The sequence below is a fragment of the Anas acuta genome, chromosome 25 (genome assembly GCF_963932015.1).
Source record: "Anas acuta chromosome 25, bAnaAcu1.1, whole genome shotgun sequence".
NCBI classification, from domain to species: domain Eukaryota; kingdom Metazoa; phylum Chordata; class Aves; order Anseriformes; family Anatidae; genus Anas; species Anas acuta.
This window is the reverse complement of record NC_089003.1, coordinates 3,620,058-3,647,216: the sequence shown is the minus strand read 5'-3', so window position 1 is coordinate 3,647,216 and position 27,159 is coordinate 3,620,058. Positions and strand designations below refer to the sequence as shown.

The following is a 27,159-nucleotide window of genomic DNA, read 5'->3' as shown; positions in this document are numbered from 1 at the left end:
TACATATTTTATCTGCCCTCCAGCGTAAGACTTTCTGCGTCGGTTGAAGTATTTTTTTCGATAGCTCCAAGTCTCGCAGCCGTCTCTTTTCCTTCAGAAAAGAAGCGATCCTAAATAATAAAAAGCCTAAAAAGAAGTAAAGCCCTGAACCACAGCACGGCCGTATAAGTTCTTAAAATTCACCTACATATTTTAACGGGGGAATCTGGGTCTTCCCCGCTGCGGAGCCGTTCTCACAGCGCAGATGTTTGCGCGTGCTGTAGCCGTGATATATGGTGGTCAATTTTTCTTCTTTAAAAAAAATTCCCTTAAAGTAATTTATTTCAGAAAAGCCGTCTGGGCACATAGTTTTGCTGCTCTTTACGAAGATCCTCCTGCATGCCTGCGCTCTGGAGAGTATAAAAAGCATTTTTCTGGGGTGGCTGGGAGGGTGTGTGCACACATGCACAACCACTGCGAGAGGTGAAAGTTCCTCGCAGTGCCTCCCTGCTTTTTCTCTTGTTCCCAATTCTCACCTATTCCGATTCCAAAATCTGTTTCTTTTGGGTGGGGACCTCCATCTCGTGCAAACAATACATAAATACCAGGAGATAATTAATGGAAAATGTTGTTGCTTTAACCAGAACATTGCATTTTGCGTGGTGCTTTATAAACACAAGCGTGGTAGATGCACACAGCAGCCTGGGAGGAAGCTAACACGATTTCACGTCAGAGTTACAGCACAAGCAGTCGCTGCACACAGTGCTTCGTGTGCAGCACCGAGTTGGCAAACATGCCTTTTAAATAATAAACCCCGGGATTGCAAATGCCGGTACCTGCAATATTTTGGAACAGCAGTGCAGACAAATATAGAAGCGTGCAGACAATGATATGTATTTTTTTTTTTTCTTATGTGAGGTTCAGTTTAATATCTGTTAGCATCTCAGCTGTTGATTTCTTCCATCCATGCTCGTCAGGTGCGCCTGGGACTCCTGGGCTGCTTTTGGCACTGTGCTCAGTTACCTATTTCTGTTCTGAGGGCAGAAAAAGTGATTCCTTCCTGAAAGCTAAACATCTTCCTCAGCCAAGCTATTTCTTGGGGACTTTTACAGGTAAATCCTTTAATTTTTTTTTAAACCCAGGCTTAGTTTAAAAGGTCATGTTCTAGTGGACACGGTGTTTATGCAGGACTTTCCTGTCCTATGAAGGCTTACGAATAAGCTCTCAGAAGCCCATGTTTTGTTTTTTTACTAGATTAAAACGAGTCACAATTTTCAATATAGCTGTTAGAAAACAAATAATTACAATTAGGCTGTTTTACAGATAATCACCTGCTCTAGTTGTGTACCTGTGGTGGCTCAGGCACCAGTGCAGTGCACGGTAGTGTCAGGCACCGTGCAGACCCCGAGGCATTTTACCCCCAGCAGGAAAATGCTCCTTTCATTTATGTTTTCTTTGACAAGTAGTCCACCGATGGGTTATGAATGCAAAGATCTCTGTGCCTCTGGAATTCCTCAAGCTGTGGAGCGTTGGAAGAGCAATCTGAGAGATGCAGGAAATGCACCAGAAAGCAGCACAAATGGAGAGGTGGTGCTGGTTGGTAGCTCTGAGCGTTGGTTTGCCTTCCCTTCAAGGTGGAGCTGAAAGAGATCTGAAAAGATGCCCACGGTGGGTTCAGTTAAAGCTAAGGGAAGAAGATCATCGTGCTTTGCTATGTTTTGTTGGAGCATCATCTTTATTAAGAAACCAGCTTTAGCAAGGTTCTCTGCTAATTTGCCCTTTACATTTTAGAAACACAAAAGTCTGCAAAACCTTAACCAAAAGGGAACTTGCTTGAGCTTGGAAATTTTTAAAACCCAAAACTGGTTATGTCATTTTTACAGATGTACAGTGTACTGGGGCAGGCTTGACACGTAGATTATCCCCGCTGACAGTTTCAAAGATGCATTATCACCTTTTAAACTTAGGGCTGGCTATTGATGTGTGCTCAGTTTACAATTAACTGCTATCCTTGCCTGTGTTCCTGCCATTAGTCATGACAAGTGACACAGAGTTACATCATGGGAACCGAAACCTTTCCTTTGAAATGGAAGTTTTCTTGGAATATAGATGAGTCCTTATTGATGGAATGCAGCTCACTTGCCCGGGGCTGGTGTGCTCTGACTCTGGCACGCTGCGGATTATTTTCTTGCTGTTGCTTCGTTGCAGGATTGGATTTGTGAAAGCCTTTGTGTTGCGTTCTGCCGTATGGATTTACCTCTCTTACATTTTCTTACCGACTTCATCCATAAAATGATAAGGGGGAATGGCAGGAGCCTACAAAATGCTGTGACTCCGACTGCTTTATACCCATTCAGTTCATTTTGCTGCAACTTCAGGCGTAGTTTGAAGCTTTCCTTTTGGCTTTGGATGACCAAGATAAAGGTGAGTCAGGCAGGTGACGGCGCGTGGTCTGTGCTGCTGGCTTACAGAAGGAGCAGCAGTGCCAAGAGCCTGGGCCTCGGTGCCCTGAGCTGCACTGGTGATGCTTTGGGTAGGGAGGGTTGGACCTGCTGCACTCCACAGGTCCCAGCAGAGGTTGCTTTGTGCTTCTGCATCTGGAGTGGAGGACACACAGTCCTAAAAACTTGAGTTCAGCCAAAAAAAGCATAAACTATCCCTCTTTAGGTTAAAACCAGCAGCAACAAGCATTTCTAAATTTTCCCAGTTGTGCCGCAAGAGAGGGTAAATAGTGGTCTGCTCGACTAAAAGTGTTTTTTGCACCCTTAACTGTTTTTTGTTTTTGTTTTAACCATTTGAAGGCTGGAGGTGATCTTTAGAAAAGGATTCAGGGATTGATTTGTTCTTGCTGTACTACCAGGAGTAATAAGGAATCTGTAGAGAGCTATGCAGCTGGTCAGGATCCCTCGTCCTTTGATGGAGATGAATAAAGATAATTACTGGCCTGGTAATGCCAGATGTCAATTAAGAACAAAGGATTGGATTTGGTTGTGTAACAGATTTGACTGCTCGAGCTAACCTAAATAAAAGATGCAACTATTGGAAAGACTTTATTTTCATTAGTTGCTCGAGCAGCTGTGTGACTTTCCGACTGCAAGCAGAGTTAGGTATAAGGATGGTGCTATTTTTATATAAACAGATCGTACTAAGACTGAATGTCTCCGTATGGCTCATTTGTCCTTGTTATTTCCTCCCCTCCACCCCCCGAGGAGCTGAACTCGCTCAGCAGAATTAAACTTGGTGCAGAGTGTAGGAACAGGATGGAGCTTCCCAAACCACAGGGAAGGATTCTTCTGTCTTCAGAGAAGGAACAAGTGCGTTGTGAAGTGCACTTGTACCTGGGTAGTGCTATTTGTGCGTGTTTTCTGCTAGAGGTATTTCGGTTGTGAACCGAATGTGTAGGACAGATGCTTCTGGAGCCCTTTGGGTGGAAGTCCAGCCAAGGTTACTGCAAGAACAGGCAGATTCCTGCACCTGAGTACCGGCAGGACCAGACCGTGCTCTCCAAGAGTGTGCTGGAAGAGAAGCACTCATTGCCTGCGAGGCGGTGGTCTTTCCCTGCTGCTTTTAAAGGTGAACCTCCAGTGTTGGTAGGCTCTTAACCCGTGTTCTGACACTTCACAAGAGGGGCAGGACTGCTAAACTCACTTTGCTTCTTTCTTGTTGCTAATACAGAGCTGCAGAAGTAGCAGGACATTTGCTTTAAAAGGCTTCAGATAATATGCCTCCGATTTGCTCACTGCAAAGCAAGCTCGGATGTGACCACGGCAGGCTTGCAGTGAGGCGAGGGAGGCGATCGGCGTTGTGCAAGCAGCTCAGCTCCACACAGCCGCGGGCTCTGCTTTGTCCAGAACAGTCGCTGCAGGATTAGGTGTGGGAGGTCTTATCTGGACGGCACCAAGCTCTCCCAGGCAAGCACTTGGACCATATCGCTCCAGTAATGCAGCTGGATTATGGAACATGTTTACTGTAGAAGCAGTTTAGTTCCATTTAAAGGATTGGGATTTTTCTGTTGATCTGGGGAGAACAGCACATTTATCATTATTTGCGGCCATTTTATTTACTCAAGATTTTGCCCAGCTTTTTGCCACCAATGTCCACAAAGATCATGGGTAAGTTTATGTTTTAGGAGCAAAAATGGCAGCGTGCTCATGCCTTACAGTATGAACTGCTTCAGCTTTGATGGTTCGATGCCTGTTTAAATTCAGAAACCCCACAAAAAGCAAGGGTTTTATTTGTCAGTGTCTGCGTCTAAGCCCTGTGCGAACAGATAGGGGATAACTCCAGCTCCCCCAGCCTTGCTTTTACCACGTCTCCCCGTTTTCCTTAGGTGCAGTTTGCCATTCAGCCTGCATCCTGACTAAATGTACATGTTTATCTGCAAAGCAGCGTGCCTGATGCTTTTAGCATGGCTGGAACTCCCTTTTTGGCTTAGGGGAAGGGGGACTTGTGGTGTCCCTGTGCTCCGTACAGGTGGTGGCTACCAGGGGGTCTTCAGTTAGGAAGGAAATCGAGGCTGATGCCGTGCCCGCCTATTTTTATTCAGGTATATAATTGCGTTTATATGGTGGTTAAAGTGTTATTTGAGCCATGGATGTAGTGCAAGTTGTTAACAGTTTACAGCTAAATATATTCGCTTCCCTCCGCTTGTGACTTTTGCACGTTGCTTTGAAGTGCCAGACTGCGTCCCTAGCGTGCTGCACGTCGGGGTGCTGCAATCATTGGAAAAGTCAAGTCAGGAGCAGCTCCTGCCACCTGCATGAAGCACCTGGGAGAAAAATGCCTCAAAAACCAATGGCTTCCTCATACATGCATGGGCTGAGTGACTTTTGGTGGTGGAGGAGTTCGGGGTTTAAGTTTTATTCAGAAAGATATTAAAATGAGCCACAGCCTGAATTTAAACTAATCTCTGCAAGTCAAAATTAATGCAAAGCCTGGCTGATTATCACATGCAGTGTTTCTGCTAGGGCTGGGTAGGGATATGATTTTGATAAAATTCACAGTTTTCGAAGATTCATAATGCTTGAGTGCAAGGGAAAATAAGTTAGGGACAGGGGCTGTGAACTATTTGATCAGAGTGGGATAATTAATGCTAGCTAATCAGATTCGAGGTCACACAGACAGCCATACGCACACACTTGCAAATGAGAAAATAATGTCTTGGGTAACAGTGGAGGCAAAAAGGTTGCATTTCCAGTTGCTCCTGTGACAGAAAGGGATATTAAAATATATGTGTGAGTGTGCAAGAAAATCTTATGGAGGGTGAGTGAGGAAGGTTTTTGGTTTTTAAGTGAGACACCGGTGGGGTCAGGAGTGCAGTGCTGCAGCCGGTGCTCACAGCAGTGTTTCCAAAAAGGTATCGAAGACCTGGGAGGGACACAGAAAGCCACAGCGGGCTCCAGATGTGGGAGAGGCAGCATTCAACCCTGCAAGATCACGACGAGTTCTGGGGTGAAGCTTATCAGAAAGGGGCAGCTAACTTAGCCATGCTATGCAAATTTTTGGTGGTTTGAAAATACTGGGTATCTAAGTAGCCAGGAGGCTACGTAATCTAATGCAGGAATACCTAAAATGTGGTACATAACCCAAGCTGAAAAGAGAATTGGAAGCGATGAAGAAAGGCAGTGTTTTAACAGCATGAATAATCAGTGAAGCTAACTGAATGGAAGTGATTTTTTGGCAGCAGAGGACCAGATAGCTTTAGTCAAACAGAAATAAATGAAATTATGTGGCCTGTGTGCTGCAGGAAGTCAGGCCGAATTGTCTAATGGGCCTTCCTGGATTTTGAGATTAATCTTATTTAAAAAAAAAAAAGATGAGTAATTCTGAAATAGAAAAACGGCAATGCATACCTGTGTACATACAGATATGTGCATACACACAATATATAGATACAAAAAAATACCAGTGGCTTACAAGGAGCTGCTCCTGCAGCAAGCAGCTAGCACGACCTTAAGGTGCATTACATGCTGGACTGCTGTGCCGTCTGGTTTTGAGAGGCTTGAAAATTGCTCTCAGAAAAGAAATATTTGTTTGCATTAGCTTTGTGGTCCTCCGTAGCTACGGGAAAATAAGGTGCAGTGTTTTCTAATATTTCTATTATGATGCATAAAGCACTCGAGTTGTTATGTGGTCTTTCTTTTAAATAAGTTGGATCTATGAAAGCCTGAATAGAATTAGATGGATGAATTTTTACCTGCCCTGAAAGCTGAAATACTTTGAAATACGATTTTGCCATTATGTATTCAGGTCAAGTTTTCCTCCTTTTGACTTCTACTCCATCTTTGCAGCAAACCTTTCATATTTATTACTGCTCTATGAAATCTTGTTTCATCTTTATGACTAGGCTAGCCTTAAACATGCATCGGTCTGTCTGGAGGCATTTCATTTTTTTTCTCTCGACCCTACAGTGTCAGCGTACAGGTCTCTGTGCTGATGGGTGACAATGCCCAGAGCTGAGGGGAGCCTGATACCATCTGCTTTTTTTTTTTTGTTTGAGCTTGAGAAGTAAATTGAGACAGTTGATTTATCTCCCCCTGCCCCCTGACTTGTGACCTAATGTGAATTTGGAAAACGAAATACAAAGCTGGAAAACTACCTGTGCTTTGATTTCCTCAAGGACAGCTTTCTGTGCGTTCCTAATTTGTGTGCTAGTGTATACTTGCTCATTTATATTTTCACGTAAGCCAGAGTCACACATCATTAAATACTCTTTTTTCTAAAAACCTGTAGGTTACTTTGACACAAGTCCTGGTGTCAGGATTTCTTCTGTATTTCGCATTTGGATCTCCAAACAAATAGGTTTTATTTTTATTATTGCTACAATTTTAATTACTCTTATTAATATTACTTGAGACTGAAAGTAGCAAATTGCTTTAATTCTCCTCATGATTTCACATTTGTGTAACATGCCACGCACTTTTCTGCATTTTGTACCTTTTATGCAATTAGTCTTTCTAGCTTTTTAATAGCTGCCTGCTCGAGGAAGCTAACATGAGAACTTAGGCATAATTTATTTAATCATCAGAACATCTGTTTCACTGCAAACTTTCATTAATAAACTTCAAAGTTTGTCTATATAAATAGAATAATTTTAGCGCTAACAGGTTTCTCCATAATCTTCTGTATAGCACTAATTTTAAAAGTGTAATTATTTTACATAATGTAATGCCATGCAGAACTTGGCCTCATTAAATTAAATGCTCAACAATCTCAGTTTTAAATTGCCAAGCAAAACAAAGATAAGTGTAAACAATTTTTTAACAGATAATTTACACCTCGTCCAGGTACTGGGACAGCACGAGGGAAGCGCAGCAGCTAACGATGTAGCAGCTCAGGGCCTGCCATGGGCAGGACTGCAGACATTTAGCAATATAAATCCACACACAAGTGAAACTCCTCTCTGTGTGTGTTCTCGGTTTAGTTTAATTCCTAATCTATCGATTTGGGTTGTGTTAATGCCTTTTCAGAGGAAAAATAGTTTGGCTGCTCAGCAGTAAATCAGGCATTACTGGCCAGCATAGCTACTCCTGCGGAAGGAGAATGTCTTCCGAAGGGTATCAGCAAAATTATTCTGGTGAAAAATTACACCCTGTAGCCAATACAGTCATGCTGAAACCAAAGCTGGCTAGGCCTGGGATAAAAAAAAAAAAAAAAAAAAAAAAAAAAGAAGAAATAGAATATCAGCCAAAAAGTAACCATGTTGAACAGTCTGTTTGCAGTGCACCAAGATGGCAGCTCCAACGAGAGGAGGTTGCTGCTGGTCCTGTGTGCAGAAGTACAGCCAGGTAGTTCTGCAGGTGAGATTTAATCTCATTGAAGGGTGGTATCCTTGGCCAGTCTTAGCTGAATTCTGAATTTCTTGGGGCTTCCCAAAATGCTGCAGTTGTTGTGTTGGATGGAAGTGTGCTGGGGCCGTGCTGAGGCTTTGCCGTGAGGAACCTGTGCTGGGCCTCACAGGGTGTGAGGGCCGGCCTCACAGCCCCTTTGTGCATGTAAATGTAGGGAGGTAACTTGAAGAAAAAATGGGAATTGCGTAGCCTAACCAAACTCTCCCAGATGAAATCTTGGTGCTACCACCCTGTTCTTTCTACCTCCTAACTCTGAGTGTGGAGTTGGGTGTGAAGGAGCAGGGGGAGCGTGCATGGCAACACTCAGGGGGGTTTCCCAAGAGAAGTGCATCTCCAGTTATAGGCCTGTCATCTCTTATTAAACAGAATATGAAGCTCCAGCTAATATGAAGCTGCTGTTGGATGAGCTCAGAGGCCCCACCAGTTCTTTGGATGTTCAGGTGTTGGTGGGCAGGTCATGCTTTCACCTAAAGGACTTTGGCCTGTCTGCCAGCCTCCTCCAGGGCTGTTGTCCAGACCCTTCTGTACCGGGGAGCATGACGTGTTACTGGGGTGGTGGGCATTGCTTGCCTTGCTCCAGGTAGCGAGGAAGAAGGTTGGAAAAGAAGCAAAGGCAGAAAAATGTCCTATGGCTGATGGCTCTGGGTTGTCCCGTGCCATCTCCTGACTCTAAATCTTGTTTCCCATGTGAAAAGGCAGCCAGCGTTTTGGATGTTTGGTAGTTCTTCACCACATTGCATGTATTCAGGTTAAGTGTATTACTATTTATTCTTCACGCTATTTCAGAAGTTTGTTCATGATTCCTTATCCCTGCTGCCTGCCAGTGTGGCACTCAGGCCATGCGATTTCTTTGCCTTTTCCTTGCAGGGTTCCCTGACATGTAAGGAATTAGCAAGCCTCTGACCCGGGTTCTGGTTTTGAATTTTGTGCCATCTGCTGTCATCAGATGCTTGCTTCCATGGTGGTAAGATAAGCACAGGCAGAGCATATGAAAACAAAGCATCGGGCTGTTTTTACCAATTTTATACTGATTTTTTTTAGAAGAAAAATTACAGTGTTTTTAACAAGAAGCAATTAATTTTTTCTTGCCACCATTTAAAAACCAATTTCCGTTCAGGCTATTAATTACTTACCATATAAATGCCTTCTTAATTGTTGCTGATTACATTATCCATCTCTAGGAGTCTTTTTTGTAGTTTTGTACCTTATCTGAAAATGAGAAGGGATTTTTTGTTGCTGTACACATTAACAGCAGTACACGATCAGGGTAAACCTTTGTTTTCTTTAGGTGCCAGGTTGGTTACTGATGTGTGCCGTGCATTTGTTTGAGGAGTGGATTTCTTCACAAAATGCTCTTTTGAATGGATAGTTTACATAGCAGAAGTTGGACAGAATGTTAATGCAAGATAAGTTCTTTGTTTCTTAAATTGTTTCTTTGACTCTAGCAGCTTTCTGCCCTTTTGAATATTTGATTCTCTTTCAAAACCAGTGGAGAAGGGAATGTATTCTTACTTTCTAAGCTGTGAGTAATCCACGGTGTCATTTTAATTAGCAAAGCCTGTTTATAACCCATCATGTGTGATGTGCTAGAACCAGATTGATTGTACTGCCTGGCTGATAAATAAAAAAAATTGCTATAAAGAGCTTCTGTAATTGTATTAATTAGGGAGATTTATGTCTGATATCTATAAAGCAGTTTATGATGTTGCATACAACTCAGTGGCAGCTCGCTTTGGCTGGTTCTGCAGTGACAAGCTGACACAGCATCCTCTGGCATGGGTAAACTTGTCCCTGGACAAACAGAGATGATGGACTGAGGCTTTGCTATTCCTCAGTTTCTTCATTTAGACATTGCACATTGGTGCAACGATTGTTATGGAAGTTCAGTGCCATCTAACATTATTGTAGGAATATATAGAAATAGTTCAGTAAATAGGAAATCTAGTAATGGTACAAAGTTATGCTACATATCATATATATCTATATTACTTTTTCTCCGCCTTTTATTTTTCATTCAGAATTTCTTGAATACTTGGTAAAAAGTCCTGTCTGTCTTTATTTGCAAAGCAAATATATTAACTGTTATTGAGTAGTAACTAGGAAATAATTATTAGAAATAATTACTCATTCTTCCGACTAAATAGAACTGTTAACCTCTTTTTATTTTACTGTATTATTGCTCTAATTAGGCCATAAATGATGACTCCATACCTCTGTGAAATTTATTCTGCTACAGTAGAGCTAGAGGAGCCATAAGAAAGATGATTCTGGAGCACATTTGGGTTGCTTAAACACTAAAGTAGTAATACTGCAGAACTTTAAAAAATCTAGATATTTGGATTGCAGGAGGTAACGGACCGGAAGAAGGATTCTGGTTGCTTTAAGCGCCTTTGATTAAAAAGTTGTAATGTGTTTCTAAAAACATTGGTAGTGCATTCAGTGGAAATGGAATGGAAGAATTAACGCGGCTTCAATGTAAGATTGCAGAATGCAACAACAGCTGATGATGGAAAATTACACCCAGTGTTACATCTGTTTTAATAAGCAACAAAATGCTGAGAAATATCTTCCTGTATGCTTGGATGCTTCCTTCTGCTTGGGTTTAAATTTGGCATTTTGATTAAAGGTATAGGAAGGACACATTGGCCACAGTTCTGACTATGAAATAGGGGGTGCTAGCATTGTACAAGAAAACATGTTTGGTTTAAACATTTACAAGTACTCGAATTACTTTGCTAGTGAGTTGGTAGTCTGTGCTTCTGCTTCATTAGGGAAGTGCGTTCACGTCTGGGTTGCCTTCCTGATGCCATTGGTGCCTTCTGTCTCCAGGTGTTGCAAAACAGTGAGCATATGGGGAGCTTCATCTGCTGTAGGGTCATGCTGCTCCGGTCGATTCCCAGGGAAGGGACTTGGATGGCGTTTGGATTCCCATGTGTTCAGCCAAGGCTAAAATGATATTTCCAGCACATCGCATATGGGTTTTGGGATTTTCAGAGCCTTCCTCCCATGCACTTGGGCTTTAGATCCGTAATAAACCCATTTCACTTCGCTCTTTGTGTCTTTGTCATTGTGCAGGGATTGCTGAGTGCTCACAGCAGACTGCCTGTTATCTCAATAACCTATTTTAAGCTCAGTCACTTGTACCAATTTCTCAACTAATTTTAGGATAGATGACCACTAAGTCATTCTAAAAATGCTGTTTCAACTTTCAATTAGAGGAACACGCACGCACGCAAAGAAAATGTGCCCTGCAAAATAGGTAGCTGCCTACAAAATAGGTAACTCTTGTTCTAGCTATTACGAAAAGCATGTGTTGTATATACTGTTAATTGCTTTTAGTTAATTACATTTTAACATATTCAGTCAATTGGAATAATTAGTATATCTGTCATGCTTTTTATTTGAAGATGAAAATGCTTGTGGTTGCTAAAGGTCCCAGACAGCCTTATTAAAGTCTACAAGTATTTTATAATTTACAGATGGAGAGCAGAAGCAAGCTGAGTGGGTGATGACAGGGAGGGAATTCGTCAGTCGGGCACCACCGGCCCTTCTCTCCTGCACTGTGCTCGTCCCTGCCACGCGGGCACTTCCCTATCAAGCACCAGAAGGTCCCACAAACAGCACAGCGTAGTCTGACCTTGGAATGAGTTTTTTTTGTTTGAAATGACTGTACTGAGTTGTTCTTTAATCACCTTTTGAAAGATCCTGATAATTTTTCTCATATGTTTTCCTACCTCCTTCTTTTTCACCATTACATTTTTCGGTGTTACACTGAGGCAGATTGGAAGGTGTAACAATCCCGAAACCATTCTGTTTGTGTGTGCTAACGCCGGATTTAATCCTGTGAGAATTAAGATTGAGATGAAGAGCTCCTTAGCCCAAGATGGAGGACAGCACATCTACATCTTTCAAATGGCTAGAATGGTATTTAGTTCTGGGGAAAAAAAAAAAAAAGGAAGGAATTTGTGCTTGAGATTAAATAAAATGTGGTGAGTTTCTTTGGGAGGGTGCGAGCAGGTTGCCTGAGAGGGGCTGTGGCTTTTCCTCCAAGCATTTCTGTAAATGAGTTTCCATTTCACTGTGTTGGAGATGAAGCAGTAAGTGAGCAGCGGTACCTGGAGAGGGCACAGGGTCCCACCTCTGCTCTGCCCTGGGTAGTGGCCGTGTTACAGCTCTGCCAGCTGCCTGCTTCCTCCCAAACACCCAGCTCTGGGCATCTGTGGTGACATTTCTTGTAACACTCAGTAATCCTGCAACAAAGAAGGAGGCACTGGTGTTAACACCTCGGTGCCTTCTCCTACCGGTGCTTGTGCACGGTGTCTGTGCAGCAGATGTGGCGAGGCTGGATTCCAGGGTGCGCTCCTCAGGTCGGAGTTGCATTTTTGTCGTATGACATAATGCTCATTTACTAATGAAGAGCCTGTCGTTTTTGAAAGAGAAATGCTCGGGGAAGACCCCTTGGGCTTACAGAAATTGCTTGGTTGGTGGTGGTTTAGTTTTCCTTAAAAAAAGGAAAAGTCAGGGGAAGGACAGTGGGGGTTACAGTCCGAGGAGGCAACATCCCTCCTCCACCTGGAAACCTCGTTATCTGCTAGGAGTTGGGGTGTGTTAACAGTAGATCTTCAGCTACTTATTGGGACAAAAATAAAAGGGAGAAGTGAAATGCCACAAGATGCAATATTTTGCCAGATGGTGCGTTCGGGTTCGGCTGTGACTTGTGTGCCCTCTGATTTTGATAGCAAAGCGGGTGTTTTGATTGTCTGAAATAAATACCTTACTGACCTTACAATCTCCTATGAATAAGGATAAAGATGCTGACGTTGATTTTCTCCCAGAGTAGTTACCAAAATACTCTTTTAAGTATTTGCTCACAAATTCTCAGAAAGACTTTCTATTTAGGTCTTGCATTTAAAAAAAAAATACTGCTTACATTTCATCCCACATCATTCTTACGTGGTTCCATAGCCTTTATTGAGTGGCTGGCTGCAATTCCATCCCGTGTACCCCATTTGTGCTTCCTTGCAATGGCTTCTGAAGAAGCAGTTGCTTCTTAATTTTCTCCTCCGTGACAGTTGTAACCGTGGCTCTTTTATCTGCTTATCCTGGGCGATTCTGCATTGCCCTCGTAGGAGCATGAAATGTAATTTCAGAAAAATAATTATAAGTTGATGCACGTAGATTGCTGCAAATTAGTACCTTTCTGATTCAGTGACAGTAAACATTACATTCAGCTGATTACTTCCTACACTGCCCCATTAACTTTTATGGAGTTTCCAAAAAGACCAACTTTACATTAATTTAAATAGTGAACAAGCGAGGCTACAGCTCTCCTTTTTTGTAACTACGACGATTGTTCATCAAAACAGTTTTGGCGACAAGTACTGAAAATGCGAGCGACAAGTACTGAAAATGCGAGCGCTAAATCAAAAGAAAATATTAGAATTGAATTTTCTGAATTTTAGAAGCACCGATGTTATAAAATCTTATAAACCAACCCAAATCTCCCTGGCAGTGAAAGGAACGTGAGGAGTCTGAATGAGTCCAATTCTTTTGGACAATTTACCTCACCGATCAGATTTTGTATCAAGTTTGCATCCTGTCATTTTTTTTTCTTGGTTCTGTTTTTGAATGATTGTGCTCTTTTTAAGGAAGAGACTTGGTATGTACTTGGCCCATTTGGGGATGTCTGCACTAGAGGACTGAAGATTTATGGAGAATTTTAAGTTTTATTCTCCCTGAAAGATCAGGGACATTTCAGACTCTTCATAGAAAAGTTACGGATAAAAATGAAAAGACGTCACTGAAATCTTCAGTGTGAAAATACCTGCTGCCTACGTGCATTTTGGGTATCATTAGGAAACAAATGCACAAAATTACATGATTATACACAACTGAACGATGGCTTGCGATTTTCGAAGCAGGTTGAACAAACAGTGTTGAGATTATGAATTGAACAGGGGTAGGCTGCCTTCTGCGTGATCTTTTGTTTCCACCTTGACTATTCAGAGTCCCAGTATGCCTGCTTTTACGCCTTTTCACAGCCATTTGGACAAATTAAGGAATGATGTTTTCACTCCAGATTGCTTTCTGCTCCTTCGATTGTTCCTTAATGAGCTCAGATACAACGCAGGTACTGAGGTTAGCTAGCCTTTGTTTATAAATTTGGGTAATGTACTTATTAATGCCATTTTGAAGTGCATGAAGTATAAAAAGCAGTTACGAATAAAAATATGTAATGCAATTTCATAAGCTTTAATGGAATAACCACACCAGCGTGTGGACCATGTCCTGGTCTGTAGGTGTACTAATCAAGTGCAGTGGCGCTGTGTTTCTGAACTCCATCATGCCCTGTTGCAGCCACGACTCCAGAAATAATTTGTAATGCTGCACATTTTATGATGTTCAAGGTTGCTTTGAACTGTGCACTCACTTGGACTCAGGCTGCATTCCTTGTGTCAGCAGTGACTTTGCTTACTGCACGTCTATCCAGTGGGACCGTATTTAAAATGCAACAAGGTAAAAACACTTACCTCTATTAAATGTATATTAATTTTTCCCTTAAAGTATTTCAGAACACACAGGCTGCCATTCCCATTTTTTAAAGTCTTAGCATTTTGTTCATAAAAAAAAAAAAAGGAAGAAAATCTCTTGCCAACCCACACATTAACAGTTCCCAGACACAACCTTACATTTCTGAAAGCATTCCCATGATTTCCGTCTCCCGTTGCTTTGCATAATGAACTGTACGCAGTTGAAGAGCTGGTATTGTTTTCTTCGTGTCCGGGCAGTGATGTAATTGAGGTGTGCTTCTTCCCTTTCCACACTTTGAAATGTCTCTGCTCAGCTTGAAGCACGCTTCTTCTCGGTGCCTGTTCCTGACCGCTGGTTCTCGATCTGGTGATCTGGTGACTGTGGAAGTGTGTGCACCTAGAGGAGCTTCCGTAATGATTTTTCTACCAGTAATTGCAGAACAAATAATTCCGTGCATTTTGTATTTTTCTATGACTTGAGTGAATTGTCAAGGCTGCTCAGAAGGAAGTCAACATGTTGGAAAACGTAAAGGCTGGAGCTTTTTTTAATGGGGAATAATGGCTAACGTAGGGCTGTTTGGTTAGTGAATTAATACACTTGTTAGTAGATTTTATCATAATAATTTTTGTGCTTGCCTTCTGAAGCAGAGGACCCCTCACGAACCAGCTCGGGGAGATTTGTGGCTGAGGTGTTCCTTCTTCAAGTAAGGACTCAGCCCGCTCCCCCCTGGCTCAGTTTGGAGATGTTTTACCTCTTCGCAGGCATGGGTCACATCTGGGACGACCCCAGGTGGGTGCATTTCACACATGTCATTCCCGAGCCCGGCTGGGATCTGCTGGGATGGCAGAAAAGAGGATTTGCAGCCGGCTCCCCTCTGGGGCTGGGGGCCAGCAGCGATGCCCCGAGGGGGCCGTCCTGCAGTGACCGTGGGCTGGGAGCGGCGTTGTGACACGGAGCGGGCTGATTTTGGGGGTGACCTCCAAGATCACCTAGTCCGACCTCTGACCTAACACTAACCAGTCCTCCACTAAACCATATCACTGAGCTCTACATCTAAACGTCTTCTAAAGACCTCCAGGGATGGTGACTCCACCACTTCCCTGGGCAGCCCATCCCAATGCCTAACAACCCTTTTGGTAAAGAAGTTCTTCCTAATATCCAGCCTAAACCACAAACCACCCCTGGCGCAACTTGATCCCATTTCCCTCCCCAAAAAAGAAACACTCACACAAGCCCTGAGAATTGGCAAGAGTTGTTTATTGCCAGGACAATAAACAACTGGTGGTGTTTGGTGGCTCCCAGTTAATGTTTGCGATGGAGCCTGAGCAACGAGTACGGGGCTGGCCGGGCACTCCTGCGTTGCTGCTGGTGCCCTCGGAGGGCAGAGCACAAAGACACACTGCGGGAGTCCCAGGTGTGTTCTGGCCGGGGTGGATCCACGTCCATCTCCTCCTCCACGTCTGGTTGATCCAGCTCCATTGGCTGCATGGTGTTAGGCAGGAGGCTAAGCCAGTCTTTGCTGGGGACTGCCCAGATGGGATGCCTTCCGTCCGGCATGTTTTCTGGCCAGGGTGCTGACCCAGGGGCTCGTCCGGTCCCACGGCTTGGTCCCATGCCGCTCTCAGCTTGCTTTTCATGCACAGGTCCATCGGTGCCGTCTGGTTTCTGGCCGTTACCGGGTCCCGCACTGTGCTTGGGACTCCGGGCACCCCTCTGCTCCCCGCAGCTGTCTCTCTGGTGCTCTCGCCTTTGCCCCATGTCACTGTTGCTCGTGTGGTAAGGCCCAGGCCCCCAGTTGCTGGATGTGTGGGGGGCCGGCCTGTTCCCCGCATTGCTGCGGTGCCACTGGTGTTGCCTGTATCTGTCGGTGGGCAGGGCGCCAGAGGTGGCTCGGGCACTGGTGTGTCTTGTGCCCACGGCGCTATTCCTCTGCCCACCACAGCTCTCCTGATCAGGTGTGTTCCTTCTTGGTGCTCCTCTGGACCACATAGCTGTCCTCGTGCACCAAGAGGCCCGCTGCTCGCTTTGCTTTCCTGGTCTCCTTCCTGCAGCGCAAGCTGGCAGTCAGAGGGACGAGATGCTCAGCGACTGGTGGCCAGCTGCCGAGGGGCCTCTTTTATAGGGCCCGCAACAAAGGCAGGGCGGTGGTGGCCACTGTGAGCTCAGCAAGCCTCTGTGATGGAGTGGCCCACGCGTGGCCAAAGGTGGCTGTGTTGGGACTGGCCTGGAAGATGTCCTCACGTGGACAAGGAGAAGGTTGGGGGTGCTGAGGGCCCTTTTTGTGGGGCTGGCTCCCCCGGGCCATTTGGCTTGCCCTTGGCCACGGGGACTACCCTGCGCCTCCCATCCTGTGCCCTGGTTCCAATAATCCCAACATGCTCAAGAATGTGTTGGAGGTTTAAGACTAGTAGATAAATAAAGTCATCTACTGGAGACTGCTACACGTGATCCAAATCTGTGTTCTGCTGTGTGTGGTTTGGGAAGGGGGAAGGGGGCCGGACTGCTCAGGGTTAGGCTGGGCATTGGTCAGCGAGTGGTGAGCAATTGCATTGTGCATCACTTGTTTGTACATATTATTATTATGTACATTATGTTATTATATATTATATATAATATATTATTATATTATTATATATATTATATATGTATTATGTTTGTACATATTATTATTATTTCCCTATTATCACCATTGTATTATTATTGTTATTATTGTTATTATTATTTTGTTATTATTATTTTCCTGTCTTATTAAACTGTCTTTATCTCAACTCACGGGCTTCACTTTCCATTTCTCTCCCCCGTCCCAGAGAGGGAGGGGGGAGGGTGAGCGAACGGCTGCGTGGTGTTTAACTGCCGGCCGGGTTAAACCACGACAGTCTTTTTGGTGCCCAACGTGGGGCACGAAAGGTTGAGATAACGGCAGATCTGACCAGAGTGTGTTAAACTAAAATTGGTGTAAGGATTAGACCTGCTTAATAGTCACTTGTCATAATGCTGATTGCTTTAATCTCAACTCTGCTGCGCCTGTTTTCCAAATTGAGTATTATAGTACATTATTTTCCGTATTTGCTCTCTGTCGTGTTGTTTATCCTCTCCGGGTCCTGGTTTCAGATCATTATGGTACTGTGTGTTGTAGCAATGGCTTATGAGACGATGAAATATCTGGTCATGACTCTAACTTGTTATTTGTATTCAGTAACATTGTCGACTCTGTACTTTGGAAACTGTATCCTGGAAACTATTAGCAATTATACCTATTGTTTTTTTCCATTAGGGAGTCAATCTGTGGAGGGGAAAGGGGAGGATATTTTTTCTTACTTGCTTACTCTCCCTTTCTCCTTAACCACCCTCTTATCCCCTGAGCTTGTCACAATAGCTCTCCAAGATATTGAATATTCTTGGGATACTCAGACCACCATAGTCTTATTGTTCTGCCTCCTGAATGCACTTCAGATTCTGCTTAAAGTTAAACAATTACTTAGGAAGCTCATCCGGAGATCTGCCCGGAGGCAGTATATTTGTGGAGTGACAGGGGGATCTCAGCAGTTGACTGTATTGGAGGCTGAAGTAAGTCTGACTGGGAATGAGTGGGAAAAGCACCGCATTGTGACTGGCCCGGATACTCCATGTATCCTTGGCATAGACTATCTTAGAAGAGGATATTGCAAGGACCCAAAAGGGTTCCGGTGGGCTTTTGGTATAGCTGCCTTAGAGACAGAGGGCATTAAACAATTATCTACCTTGCCTGGTCTCTCAGAGGACCCTTCTGTTGTGGGGTTGCTGAGGGTCGAAGAACAGCAAGTGCCAATCGCTACCACAACTGTGCACCGGCGGCAATATCGCACTAACCGAGACTCCCTGATTCCCATCCCTAAGTTAATTCGTCAATTGGAGAGCCAAGGAGTGATCAGCAAGACCCATTCACCTTTCAACAGTCCCATATGGCCAGTGCGAAAGTCTAATGGTGAGTGGAGACTAACAGTGGACTATCGTGGCCTGAACGAAGTGACGCCACCACTGAGTGCTGCAGTGCCGGACATGCTGGAACTTCAGTACGAACTTGAGTCGAAGGCAGCCAAGTGGTACGCCACAAGTGATATCGCTAATGCATTTTTCTCCATCCCTCTAGCAGCAGAGTGCAGGCCACAATTTGCCTTCACTTGGAGGGGAGTCCAATATACTTGGAATAGGCTGCCCCAGGGGTGGAAGCACAGCCCTACCATTTGCCATGGGCTGATCCAGTCTGCGCTAGAGCAGGGGGAAGCTCCTGAACACCTGCAGTACATCGATGACATTATTGTGTGGGGTGACACAGCAGAGGAAGTTTTCGAGAAAGGGAAGAAAATAGTCCAAATCCTTCTGAAAGCCGGTTTTGCCATAAAACAAAATAAAGTCAAAGGACCTGCACGAGAGATCCAGTTTTTAGGAATAAAATGGCAAGATGGACGTCGTCAAATCCCAATGGATGTGATCAACAAAATAACAGCTATGTCTCCACCAACTAACAAAAAAGAAACACAGACTTTCCTAGGTGTTGTGGGGTTTTGGAGAATGCACATCCCAAATTACAGTCTGATTGTAAACCCGCTCTACCAAGTAACCCGTAAGAAGAATGAGTTTGAATGGGGCCCTGAACAACGACAAGCCTTTGAACAAATCAAGCAGGAAATAGTCCATGCAGTAGCCCTTGGGCCAGTTCGAACAGGACCAGATGTAAAGAATGTACTCTACACTGCAGCTGGGGAGAATGGCCCCACCTGGAGCCTCTGGCAGAAAGAACCTGGGGAAACTCGAGGTCAGCCTCTGGGGTTTTGGATTCGGGGATACAGAGGATCTGAGGCCCGCTATACTCCAACTGAAAAGGAGATATTGGCAGTATATGAAGGAGTTCGATCTGCTTCGGAGGTGGTTGGTACTGAAGCGCAGCTCCTCCTAGCACCCCGATTGCCAGTACTAGGCTGGATGTTCAAGGGAAGGGTCCCCTCTACGCATCATGCAACTGATGCTACATGGAGCAAGTGGGTTGCACTGATTACTCAGCGGGCTCGAATAGGAAACCCCAGTCGCCCAGGAATATTGGAAGTGATCATGGACTGGCCAGAAGGCAAATACTTTGGGATATCATCAGAGGAGGAGGTGGGTCGTGCTGAAGAAGCCCCGCTGTACAACCAGTTACCAGAGAATGAAAAGAAATATGCCCTGTTCACTGATGGGTCCTGTCGTATTGTGGGGAAGCATCGGAGATGGAAGGCTGCTGTATGGAGTCCTACGTGACGAGTTGCAGAAGCTGCTGAGGGAGAAGGTGAATCGAGTCAGTTTGCAGAAGTGAAAGCCATTCAGCTGGCTTTAGACATTGCTGAACGAGAAAAATGGCCAGTTCTCTATCTCTACACCGATTCATGGATGGTAGCAAATGCCCTGTGGGGATGGTTACAGCAATGGAAGCCAAACAACTGGCAGCGTAGGGGCAAACCCATCTGGGCTGCTGCATTGTGGCAAGATATTGCTGCTCGGGTAGAGAACCTGGCTGTGAAAGTACGCCACGTAGATGCTCATGTGCCCAAGAATTGGGCTACTGAAGAACATCAAAACAACCAGCAGGTAGATCAGGCTGCTAAGATTGAAGTAGCTCAGGTGGACCTGGATTGGCAGCATAAAGGTGAATTATTTATAGCCCGATGGGCCCATGACACCTCAGGCCATCAAGGTAGAGATGCAACATACAGATGGGCTCGTGATCGAGGGGTGGACCTGACCATGGGCGCTATAGCACAGGTTATTCATGACTGTGAAACATGTGCTGCAATCAAGCAAGCCAAGCGGTCAAAGCCTCTTTGGTATGGAGGACGGTGGCTGAAATATAAATATGGAGAGGCCTGGCAGATTGATTACATCACACTCCCTCAAACTCGCAATGGCAAGCGCCACGTACTTACAATGGTGGAAGCAACCACCGGATGGCTGGAAACATATCCTGTGCCTCATGCCACCGCCCGGAACACCATCCTGGGCCTTGAAAAGCAAGTCCTATGGCGACATGGTACCCCAGAAAGAATAGAGTCAGACAATGGGACTCACTTCCGAAACAACCTTATAGACACTTGGGCCAAAGAACATGGTATTGAATGGGTGTATCACATCCCCTATCATGCACCAGCCTCCGGGAAAGTTGAACGATACAATGGCCTGTTAAAGACTACCTTGAAAGCAATGGGCGCTGGGACGTTCAAAAACTGGGATACGCATTTGGCAAAGGCCACCTGGTTAGTCAATACTAGGGGATCTACCAACCGAGCTGGACCTGCCCAATCAAACCTGTTACGTACTGTAGATGGGGATAAAGTTCCTGTAGTGCATGTAAAAAATATGCTGGGTAAAACAGTCTGGGCTACTCCTGCCTCAGGAAAAGTCAAACCTAGTCGTGGAATTGTTTTCGCTCAGGGACCTGGATACACTTGGTGGGTGATGCAAAAGAACGGAGAGGTCCGGTGTGTACCTCAAGGAGATTTAATACTGGGTGAGAATAGCCCATGAACTGAATTGTACCATGTTAATTAGTATATTACACTGTATGTTATCACTACCATGATTACTATAGGTGACTAATTAGAATGTATGGAAAAGAGTGTAACCTGAGCATGACATAAATGGTATGGAATAAGGGGTGGATAGATGTCCTGGTTTCAGTTAGAATTAATTTTCTTCTTAGTAGCTGATGGAATGCTGTGTTTTGGCTTAGGATGAGAAGAGTGCTGATAACACCCCGATGCTTTAATTGTTGCAGAGCAGTGCTTACACCAAGCCAAGGACATCTCAGCCTTTTGCTCTGTCCTGCCAATGGGCAGGCTGGGGGTGCAGTAAGAGCTGGGAGGGGACAGACCCGGGACAGGTGACCCAAACTAGCCAAAGGGGTATTCCATACCATCTGACGTCATGCTAAACAATATATAGGGGTGGCTAGCCAGGGGGAGGGGGCCGGACTGCTCGGGGTTAGGCTGGGCATCGGTCAGCGAGTGGTGAGCAATTGCATTGTGCATCACTTGTTTGTACATATTATTATTATTTCCCTATTATCACCATTGTATTATTATTGTTATTATTGTTATTATTATTTTGTTATTATTATTTTCCTGTCTTATTAAACTGTCTTTATCTCAACTCACGGGCTTCACTTTCCATTTCTCTCCCCCGTCCCAGAGAGGGAGGGGGAAGGGTGAGCGAACGGCTGCGTGGTGTTTAACTGCCGGCCGGGTTAAACCACGACAACTTCTTAGTAGCTTTTATCATAATAATTTTTGTGCTTGCCTTCTGAAGCAGAGGACCCCCTCACGAACCAGCTTGGGGAGATTTGTGGCTGAGGTGTTCCTTCTTCAAGAAAGGGCTCAGCCCGCTCCCCCCTGGCTCAGTTCAGGTACGTTTTACCTCCTCTCTGGCATGAGTCTCATCAGGGATGACCCCAGGCAGTTGCATTTCACACGTGTCATTCCCGAGCCCGGCTGGGATCTGCTGGGATGGCAGAAGAGAGGATTTGCAGCTGGCTCCCCTCTGGGGCCAGGGGCCAGCAGCGATGCCCCAAGGGGGCCGTCCTGCAGCGACCGTGGGCTGGGAGCGGCCTTGTGGCACGGAGCGGGCTGATTTTGGGGGCATTGATGTATCTGTTAGGGCAGAGCGCTCCGTCACATCCAATGCGGTGGGTTCCTGCAGCAGATTTCCCAGCATGCGTGCAGGAGAGCGACCCACCCTTTTATTTCCCTGCCTTAAAAATCGCTTTGTCAGGCGAAAGCAAGAGGGAGACCCGGGAAGGCATTGAGACACATTGCGTGGCTTATGCACGCTTTAATCAAACGGGGGGGACGGGATTGTCAGGCTGGTGGCACTTAATTTATTTAAAACTTGTTGTCTCTGCCTTTAATGCGAGCACCTGGCGGCGAGGTGGTGCTGAGCGGGGCCGGACCGCAGGCTGCTCCGCTAATTGCTGTGCGGTGCTTTGGGCAGTGGGGTTAGTCAGGGGGGGCTGCTAAAACCCGTGGGATTTTCTGTTCCCTTTGGGAGCAGCGTGTTCAAAGCAACCGCAGATTTGTTATCTGTTGTGTCGCTGCTTTTACAAGGGGAGAGGAGCAGGCGGGGAAGGAAGGCGAGCAGGCGCTTCTCAGCCCCGTTTTGGTAGGGAAGGCTGCTTTTCTGAAGCTGTTACTAAGCGTGGTTATTGCAATTCCTTAATCTCTTTGTAACTGAGAGACAGACTACAGGGCTCGTGTGCTGTGCTTGCCACGCTGGAGCAGCTCCGTGCCCTCCCCAGGAGCCTAACCCCGGTCCCAGGTACGACTGGTGGGCGTTCGCCCTCCGGTGTGACAGCGACTCATTGAAATTAAATAATGTGCAAGTCTTAATGGAACTTCTTAACACTGAGATATTTAAAAGTACAGAATAACAAACGCTTTCCTTCTTTTAATTGTTAGACGCGAGAGAATAGGGATCACTGACTCAGGCTTGTGCTGTGTCACTCGGTTCCCCCGGGGCACGAGCACAGATAACTGCTTTGTTCCTCCTGGTGACTTCTGCAGGAGGCCCTTCACCAGGTTTATCTCAGTGCTGATTTTTCTTTAAAACTCATACAGTGTTTCCTAGAATGGATTTCATACCCAATTTACTCGTGGTGACCTCTTTTAGAGACACTATCAGTAAGGGTCATGTTTTGCCACGTCCAGAATCCATGGGGCAGCTGAGCTGTTCGCACTCCCCTGAGCGAAACCACTGTCTGTGTGGTGGGTGATCCCTGCCTGCAGCTCCTAGGTGGTACCAACACAAATGCTTCCAGGTACCTGCCTGAAACCGTCCTTAAATAAACACCTGACAGCGTGGTTTGAACAGCAGCAGCCTCCCAAGTACCAGAGGTGTGCGCTATCCAGACCGCGAACACGAGCGCAAAGAAGTTAGGAAATGCAGTGAATGTTCCCTTAGCCCCTTAGCGACATTAATTGCCCCCCTCCCCTTTTTTTTTTTTTTGCACATATATTAAGATAACTTTAATTATTTGTATTAATAATTGTATGGTGTTGTTCCCCAGTAACCTCGCTGCTCCCCTGCAGGGAATGGAGCGTGCTCCAAGTCTTGATTTGTAGCAGAGAGCAAGAGGAGATGCTTCTATCACTTGACCCTGAGCTGTGGGCTGCTTCTTCTCTTCTTGCCACCCTCTGCCTTTTCCCTACGCATCCAAAATCTTGCCGGTACCAGCCCTTTTCACTGGCTGACACTGATTTGTTTGTATATATTTATATTTTTCTTTTAAGTATTGATCGTTTCGCAGTTCTGCCTCAGAGGGAGAAGGTGCCTGCCCCGCACAGGGAGCTTGCTGGGCTTCCTCTTGCCTTTACTTGGATGTACAGCAGCTGGCAGGGCTCAGCATGCCGCGTGCTGAGTCACCATGTGTCTGGTAGCCCTCCTCAATCGACCCTGGAAGTTATTTTACGGTGATCTTTCTCCCCCCTCACTACACCGTGCAACTTGCAAATTACCTGAGACCTCTGCCAGCCAATGTTTTTTGTGGTTTTTGATGTTTTTTTTTGTGCAGCAGCTCCTGTTCTCAGATGTGCGGCTTTGGAAATCGGGTTGTCACCATTTTGCCTCCTGCTGTCAAGCGTTCAGGAGCAGTACCTCCAGCTCTGCCTGGCGTCACGCTGTGCTCTCCTGCTTAATGCTTATTCTCACATAGTGAGCGAGTCTGCCTTTGTTTTTGCTCCAAATATTGCTTTTGTTACGTCCAAGTGACTTCACAGGGGAGATCCTGTCCTTGCAAGTGATTTTAAATAGATTAATTCCTACTTATACATCCAGTGTTCCAGCAGTACTGCCTCTGGTTGGTTGGTGTTGCATCTCTTGTTATTTTTTGTGAAAGTACTGTGCTAAGAAAATACTTGCTGCCCTCCACTAGGGAAGCTGACTTCCCTGCGACCAAAGCCGTTCATTTGGGGCTAAAAGTTATTTCTTTTAAAACGAAGAACTTGCTCGTTTGTTGGATTTATTCTGTTGTAGAAAACCCAAGGAGGGTTTGGATGCCTGGTAAAGGTATTGGGTATGAGACTTCAAGCAGCACCTTGCATTTATTCCTTACCGAAGTAGTGTCAGCTACCTTGTTGCTCCTGTTAAGGGGGAAGCTGAGTTTTGGAGCAGCTGCAAAATGCTCAGGATAAAATGCAGCTGATGTGTTGGTAGTGCTGTATCCCTTTCAGAAAAGCAGGAGCCTCCCAGCTGTTCTTCCAGGCTCGGTCACTCCACAGCGATGCTGGCTGTAGCTGCAGGGAGCGCTCCCAGGTCTGCACTTTGCGGTGTTTTATTTTTTGCTAATCCTCTGAATGCCTGAGAGGAGGAGAACGAGGATCGAGTCTGGCTGAGGGGAACAGCTCTGCGGCAGTGGAAACCCGGCTGGGTGAGGAGGGAGGAAAAATCCAGATTTGCAGGAGTGGGAATGGGGCTGAGCCGACACAGCACCACGCCGAGGACAGGAGGGCAGGGGGTGTGTTTTGAACCAGCCCAATTGTGCAAAAGAAAGAAATTGCAGAGAGCACGGGGTCATGCTTGGTCTGTTCCTCCGTCTTCAGGAGGAACATCTCCTCCTCTCGTCCCCAGCAGCGCTGGCAGGGGAGGTCATGCATCCCTCACTGTGATAGTGTTTTAAGTCCGATTTGGTCCTTTAATATTCTTTTTTCTTTACTTTCAAAACTCTTAAATCTCTCTCAGGCATATACTAGAGTTTTAGGGTGTTGTACGGCTCTTTGAGATAAATTAGGGGAAGGGTATTCCGAAGTTAACTTGGAACTCTGTGCCCACGGCGCTATTCCTCTGCCCACGACAGCTCTCCTGATCAGGTGCGTTCCTTCTTGGTGCTCCTCTGGACCACATAGCTGTCCTCGTGCACCAAGAGGCCCGCTGCTCGCTTTGCTTTCCTGGTCTCCTTCCATTTGGCTTGCCCTTGGCCACGGGGACTACCCTGCGCCTCCCATCCTGTGCCCTGGTTCCAATAATCCCAACATGCTCAAGAATGTGTTGGAGGTTTAGGACTAGTAGATAAATAAAGTCATCTACTGGAGACTGCTACACGTGATCCAAATCTGTGTTCTGCTGTGTGTGGTTTGCTTTGGCAGATTATGGTTAAGTCTTAAACCATTTCTCTTACTGTGTCACATCTTTCTGTCTTACCTAAAAATTAAACGCGGTAGCTTCATTGCTTCTGCTTGATCAAGAAACCTGTCATACACCTCTTGACAACTGGATGTTGTTTCATTTTTTCTTCCTCCGTCAAGCTAGGAAAGCTGCACAGTGCGTGTTTTGACGTCTTGTTTCAGAGGATTTCTAATGCAACTTCACCCAACCGTTGCCAGTTTTCCTGTCCCCAGAGGACTCCTAGGTTGTCCTCGGGGTAGGACGGGGCTGTAGGGACCATCTCTGCCACTTGTCATCACGGGGTGTGTGGCCTCCTGTTGGAAGCATCTTGCAGAGGACGGTGCGAGCCGCTCCGTGCCCCTGGGGACAGGTTTGTTGGGACCGACCGTGGCTTTGTGGGCAAGGCACTCATTTAGCAGCGCTTGTAGTGACTGTAGGGATAAAGGTTTAATTTCCTTTGGTAACAATGAAGTGGCTTTTACTAAATACAAGGTTTTCCTCCTGACTTCGGTTTTGTAGCTGTAGTCTTTTGAAACTTTCAGCCCTTCCAATTGCCTTGCGCTGTGTGTTTGTGGTCACGACTTGAACTCATTTCTATTTCCTTTGTTAATGTCGAGGTTGTCCATGTGGGCATGCAGCTGGGGGGGCACAGAGATAATTCTGGTATCTGCGTGCTAGGCAGCATTCAAAACCAGCACTGCATCCTACAACAGAAGCGCAGAGGCCGCAGCCTGTGCCCCTACATCACGCAGTGCTCGTCGGTGCCAGCCGGGCTGGAGGCAGGCTCCACGTAACGAACCCCAGGACAGCTCTAAGCTAACGAAGGCTCCTTGAATATGTCAAAATTGCAGTCATATTTCCAATATCACATCCTTCCTGCAGCCAGAGTAGCAAAGTGAGGGGGGAAAATGTCAAGGGCTGTGTCCTCCTCGACACCTGGCAATTACCGTGGCTTGTTGGGGCATGAGCAATTGATGGAAAATGGGCACTTTTCGATTGCTTTAACTTGCTGTAGGCTGACCTTTCCGTGCAGCTGTCGTATGACCAGGGAAAAAGGCAAAGGTGAGAGCAAATTGCATTGCCAGCACCCATTCAGGATGCCTGAACGTGGCTTAGGTGGAACTGAGGGCCCTAAGGGTTTTGTGAAGGGAAAAGGACACAAGGAACCCCTCCTTAGCAGGGATGTGATGGTGGTTTTAGGGGCACAGGAGGGGCTAGATGTAAATTTTGGGCCACCTGTTCAGTTCTGCAGGTGTGCTCCCGTACACAACTTACCTCTCAAGCCAGACCATTGTACTCACCTGCCATGGGAGTCAGTAAAGTTGAATTATTGGTGGGCACAGCAGCTGCCCCCCGTGTGCCTGGAGACAGATTGGGGTGCAGCCCCTCCCAGTGTAACCCCAAAGCGTAAAGGCGGAAATCAGCTGTCAAGTTTTTAGGTAATACAGCTATTGAGGAATTCAGTTGTATCAACACTAATTTCAGGCCTTGCAAAAGCTTCCCCTCCCCCTGCCATAAGGTTTAATAACCTCTGAAAAACATCCTGCATTGTGAAGGCTTGTTTTTGCTTGTTCACCATCTGCAGAGCTAGACTTCTTTCTGCCCGCACAGCCCCTGTGTACTCCAACATCTATATTGA

The 27,159-nt window shown here is 45.7% G+C and overlaps 1 protein-coding gene across 19 annotated transcripts in view; it reads left to right on the top strand.

Annotated features, from left to right (window-relative positions):
- The window catches only part of TANC2 (tetratricopeptide repeat, ankyrin repeat and coiled-coil containing 2), a 282,832-nt gene that overhangs the window by 97,790 nt on the left and 157,883 nt on the right, over positions 1-27,159 (top strand). The gene's annotated exons all lie outside the window — the stretch shown is intronic.